Here is a 6,705-nt window from a genome sequence, read left to right on the forward strand (position 1 = left end):
CTCATCAGCCAAAACAGAGTAAAGGTACCCACACACTAGAAAAATCTGCGATCTTAAGATGTGCGCATAAATTAGCCTTGAAATCTTTTTTGTCCGTCCTGGACAAAAGATTTCAGGCAAGTCGCACATATTCTCCTAAGATTTATCTTAAGATCCCATGTGCGTTCCTATGGATCTTTTGCTACATCTTATGATCTTTCATGCAGCATGTAAGATCAGAAGATGGAGCAAAAGATCTGTGGGAGCGCGCATCCGACCGATATCAGCTATTTTTTTTTTTTTCTGCAAAAAAAATCATTCTAGTGTGTGGGCACCTTTATTCAATGGAAAGTTTTTGAATGTTCACATAGCAGTGGAGATGGTTCCTGAATTATCGAGTTTAAAATAAACCAGTCAAAAGGTCGACACCTGAAAAAAAGTCAAAATGCATTAGGTCCACACAAGCAAAAACAAGGTTGACATGATTTTTCATTTTTTTTTGCAGACTTGTTTATACTTTACCATTTCTGTGTTTATACTTTACCATTTCTGTTGGCTAAGAGGAATAAATATAATCGTATGCTGAGCGTAGTGGTACATATCAACATAGAGACCTAGAGAAATTCATGTCGACCTTCCAGTGCGTTGACCTTTTGACATTTGACTTTATGAACCACACCCGTGAGGCTAGATTTATGGGGACACATCAGTAGGCAGGGGACCTGAACCAGTGCATCCACTGCGTCTAAATTATTTGGGCTGATTAATACCCCTTTCATATCGCAAATGCTGGGTCGCACCTGAGATTTGGAAACAGGTCCGTCCCGGGAGTGCCCCAGCATTTGCGAGGTAAAGCTCCCGCAGTGACCCGGTAATAAGCTGGGTTGCTGACATCAATGGGAGGGTGGGGCGGGGGAGGAGGCAGCCCTTGGAGCTGATGCTGCCTCCTCCCTATAGTGTGAACAAGACCTGGGTTGCGCGACCAGGGTTATCAATGGTATCCAAAAATATCCAGGCAGGACGAGAGCTAGATTCACCTCTGGTCAGCTCATGGAACGCTTGTCTACTAGTCCCCTGAACACTTGTTTCCATCAGTGAAAGGTTGTGGGATACATTTGGGTTTAGTTATTCCCTTATGAAATATCTTTAATATTTCTTTGTGATCATCTTCAGCCCAACTTCTACTGATGGCGGGTCACTTGCAGAGCACACGTGATTTTCCAAATTACAATATTGATGGTGTTCTCATTCACCATAGGTGGCCAAACCGGTCCACGAGGTCTACCAACAGTTTGTGTTTCCCAGGCCCCTTACCTGGTGCACAGGTGTAGTTATTACTGTCACATTTCCCAGACCCCTTACCTGGTGCACAGGTGTAGTTATTACTGTCACATTTCCCAGACCCCTTACCTGGTGCACAGGTGTAGTTATTACTGTCACATTTCCCAGACCCCTTACCTGGTGCACAGGTGTAGTTATTACTGTCACATTTCCCAGACCCCTTACCTGGTGCACAGGTGTAGTTATTACTGTCACATTTCCCAGACCCCTTACCTGGTGCACAGGTGTAGTTATTACTAACTGACACATTTTGAAAGGTGCTGCATTCAGTCCTAACTGACATTCTACCGATCCAGGAGTGGTCTGGTAAACATGAACTGTTGGGAAATCTCGTGGACCGCTTTGGGCACCCCTGGCGTAGTCCATTCACTTTAATTCTACAATCTTATCTGCACACTCCGATTGGGATGCAGGCCATCCTGACCCTTTTAAAGATGTAGCACCTGATGCCTGGAGCCACAAGAACTACACATACATCCCATCATGGCAGCCCCTGTCACACCACAACCCCACAAACTATTTTCTTTAGATTTTCTTTTTCTGCCCATGGAAACTTTCACGCCAACCTCCACAAAGTCTAGAACCGGACGTGATGGGACTTGCCAACTCACGTACGCCAGGCTGTTGGCGGACACATCTGTAAATTTGGAGGTAGGAAATGAGCATCTTTCATGTCTATTTACTGTACTTATAATGTGCGTCTGCTGGTATTACTCCCAAATCACTACCATAAATATTTCCCTTCAGATCCTCCAAATGGATGTAGCCAGATGAAAGAGCGATATGTTTATGGAAATTGGAGCGCAAAATATGTTAAGAGCATTCGCTTACTTAGGAATAAATATTGGTAATATGAATATGTCAGCGACGGTTTGGAGCCATCAGCCATGTCATCAGGCTCTGTATTATCTGAGTATAAAATATATCTGTGAATGCTGATGGAACCGCTGCGGAATCTTCAAAGGCTTCTTCTGTTACTGTTCTCCGAGCCCGGTTCTCTCCCGGAGAGGTGACTATCCTTCCAGATTCGAGCCTGGCCCTCAGGCTCATTACTTCCTAACAAGACAGCAGAAAAAAGCGCTGTGTGAAATTCTGCCTGTCTGTGTGGCTCAGACGCTACCTGTCACTGCTGACCCGTTTCTGGTGTTTTATAGCCTGTTTCATTGTGTGCTTCTATCAGTGCCGATCAGGCATAAACCATATACACAGACAAAAGTATCAACTGCACTAAAATAACGACGCAGAGCTATATCCCTGTCTACGGATTGCTCGATCCCCCAAGGGGGTTCAGTATGATTTACCATCAATTGAAATGCCAATGGTCAATATCCTGACGGGTACATAATGACAGCTGAAATGCCGACAATTTTAATAAACAGTCATGATCATAATGCCGACCATGTTAAAATACAGATACCATTGTAATGTCGGTGCAGACACTACATATTAGTGTACCATGTGACTCGCGGGTTTGGGCGCGGTGCCTCACTGCAATCGGCACACTATTGTATTATCTGTCTATGCCCACTGGGATGGAAAAGTCTGTTTTTGTGAAAAAAATCATGAAAATCTGTATTTTGCTTTATTTGTGTCAATATTTTGGCTGTCGGTATTGTGGTTGTGTCAGTGTTTTGATTTGTAGGTATTTTGATGCTGTTGGTATTTCCATTGTCGGTGTTCTGTACATGTCAGTGTGTCGTCCATGTGTAAATTAACTACGTCCCCCCGAGGGGCGTCATAAAGAGAGAAGGCTCATTCCGTTGCCTTCTCTGTCCAGTTGCTGTCCACTCTGCCGATAGAGCTATAGAGTCTGAGCTCTAGAGATCTCAGGCTCTAATGTAAAGGTCCCTGGGAAAATGGCACCTTGTCCAGTTTCTACTACTTTGCAAAACACTGGTAAAATGGCAGCTGTGCCACTTTCTCTCAGATTACCACAGCGCTACTGCCGTTGGCGAGGGACTTCTGGAGGGGTAAGAGTTCAAGAAATGGGTGCAGACCATGCGGTGTTGACCCCCCCACCACACACACTATGACTGTAGTGACAAAATGGCTGGTCCCTCATGACTTGCTCTGCCCAATCAGCCGAGCAAGAGGAGGCTAATGTGTTTTCGCACTGCTCCACTGGGTACATCAGTACAGGGGATAGAGAGTTGGTGGGGGGCTACTCTTGGCCTTAGGATGTTGAACATATCCACTGGGAACATGTAAAGTAATGCATGAAAACCAAAGCCTGTCTTAAGTGGTCTTTATTGATGCATTTCTAATGTGTTTTGCGTAGGCGTTTCATGCCTTTACTGTTGTTTTACCAGTATAATAAATTGCACTGGTTTGCATAAGAAGTAGAAGTCACTCTAAAACGTAACCCTTACCGTTCAAAAGAGCTGATGGCGGTTTATGTATTTCGGCTACAATGGCTTGTGTAGGCCAATGTTCACTAACAGTATCTGATAAGAGCATAGATAATCCCTTGTACGCACGTTCCTCAACATAATGTATTTTTTTTTTTTTAATAAAGTATTTTTATTTCACAGGTCATTAATACAGAACAGAACAGCAAATCAAGCATTGTGCATGTGAAACAGTCAATCAAAATCAAGCATTGAACATCAAAATGTACATTGTGTTCACATACAGTATCGTCACCCTACAATATATTAGAAAATATAATAAAGAGTCGATTGGTAGGGAGAGATGATATCGCCATCCTGCTCTGACTGAGTATCTAAAGTTTGATTTTGTTTATTTGAATTAAAGAGGAACAGTAGAAAGAAAAAGAGATAAGAGAAAGAAAGAGAGCATTAGTCATTAATTAACGTGCATATTTAGGGGTTCAATCCCATTTAGGGTAATATATCAATACACAATCTTGGGTTGATCAGTTCTTATATGCATATGAGCGGTATAGTTATCAGCGTCTACAGTCAACACCACAGCCCAGCTTTGTATCATCAGGAATGTGCTGAATGCGGAGACTCCAGCCATCTGCCCCATATCTTGTCAAATTTGGGCAAGGTACCCCGAGACATGTATACATATTTTTCATGCTGTACTGTGGTGTTAACTAGAGCCCTCCACTCCGCCATCGTGGGTCCCGAGCTAGCCATCCAATGTCTAGCTATGACAACTTTAGCTAGGGAGCACAAATTGGTCACATATTGTCCCTCTATGTTGTTCAGTGATGTATTTTCCTTGCTTCCCAAAATACACATCTTGGGCGTCAGAGCTTGCCCAGATATCCCAGTTGATATAATGGCTGATTTAACCGTCACCCAGAAAGAGTCAACCAGAGGACATTCCCAGAGGAGATGCCATAGGTTCCCCTGTGTGAAACCACACTTTGGGCAGGCCGGGGAGGCCCGTCCACCAAATTTAACCATAGTGCACGGTGTTAGGTATGTTCTGTGTATAATAAATAGCTGGACTTGTTGAAATCTTGCGGAGACTGTGGCATATCGTGGTGATGCCAGTGCCTCCTCCCACTCCTCCTCCTCAAAAACACCCACATCGACCTCCCACTTGGCCCTCAAGGCGGGCAGCGAGTCCTTATGTAAAAAGGATAAAAGGAATGAATAGGCTAGAGAGATGGTTTTTACCTGTCCGAGATTGGCCAGGAATATTTTTGCCGGGGAGGATAGTAGTGTGAAGATACGAGTTCTTCAATCACTCAGACACCGAGCAGATGAAACCAGAAGAACGGTTTATTTTCCACAGCACGCACAAATAGACAATAAACAGTGGCAAAGGTAAATTGCAGAGTAGAAAGATATTCAGGTAGCAGGCCCAAACAGACAGTCCTTGTATAGTCACAGTCCCAGATCAGTTCCACAGGGCAAACTATCACTTATCCACACAGCTGTGATAGCAGAAACCTGTGCGAATCCACACAGCACCGGACGCTCCACACCAGAGCTTATGTAGGATGCCCCCCCCAGGCAAACGATGCGCTCACAAGGTCCAGTGGCAGAGTATCACCTCTAGCCAGGATTGCGACTAACATACTGAGCTGGCAGGTGTACAAGTCATTTTAAAAACTTCCAAATTCCCACGGTTTACAAACCAAAAGTGGGCTTGCAGTGGATCTTGATTGGTGGATTCAAGAGTCAGGTATCATCCCCTCCCAGCTACTGCTGCTGCCCCCCCCCCTGCTGGGGTCGGTTCCAGTAAGTCTGGAAGTGACCACAGATATGCAAGGGAGTATCAATACAAGATACAAAACACAGTCTGATTACATTATGTGGTGGTCACCCCCTGTGGACAACCTTCCTGTTGATAGCAGGGGAATTTGATCACCCCCTGCGGTGATTGTCCTTCAGCTATCACCCTCATGTAAACAGCAGGAACAATAATCGGCTGATTACATTATGGGCTGATCACCCCCTGTGGACAACCTTCCTGTTGATAGTAGGGGGATTCGATCACCCCCTGTGGAGATTGCCAATGGTATCAATGGTATAATGCTTACATGAATAAAGTCCTGGGAAATACAGACATTACATTTCTGGTGGGATTATACAGCCTAATAATATATGATCTGGAACTACACACACATATAGGGGGAATATAGACATAAAGAGGGTACAGACGGACTAAAATAGTACATTAATTACTACACCTAATAAAATATCATAATTACAGTCTTACGGTCAGTTTGCTAACCTCACATTCCTTCCCCTACTATTTTAGTTCCTGTACCAAGTTGTTCTGGAACCAATAACATAGGGGGAGGGGCCCTAAACTGCACACCCTGGACATATGAGGTGCTACCCGCTGAGACTTGTAGTGCAGCAAGCAGGAGGAGGAGTTTGCAGGTGCACACTAAATATATATGCTAGACCTTTTAATATCTTGCTATATTGCATTTGAGGTTATTAGCATAGTAATGGCCATTAGTATCGGCTTGTCCACCGCGTCCAGGTTACCTCATTAGGACAAGTCCCTAACACTACTCTGGGACAGGTCCAGGGCACAGGGCCCCCCAGGCCAGCCCAGCAGAACCATCCCATGGCATCACATTAGTGTGAAATTAAAGTGATAGTAAAAGGGATAGGGGAAATTATATGTGATAGGACTTACCAAGGTAAGAAGTAATAATAAATGTGAAGGGTGCTACATATATATTAAACAAACTAAAGGGGTGATTGAAAGTATACGATATGATGCCATGGAGCAGCCCAGCAACAGCAGCCCAAAGAGCCCTGAGCCCCAAACACGGTCCCACAGACTAACACTCAGCATATATGTATAGTAGGACTTACCCTCATAGTGCCAAGCTGAGGTGTGCAGTCTTGAATGTTGGGACTCCAACCTAATTAAAATCAATTTGGGACAGGTGGGTGGGGTGCAAGTTTAGGAGGAAGGCGTCTCTAGTTCCTTCCAGTGTGTATG

The sequence above is a fragment of the Crinia signifera genome, chromosome 12 (genome assembly GCF_055691185.1).
Source record: "Crinia signifera chromosome 12, ASM5569118v1, whole genome shotgun sequence".
NCBI classification, from domain to species: Eukaryota; Metazoa; Chordata; class Amphibia; order Anura; family Myobatrachidae; genus Crinia; species Crinia signifera.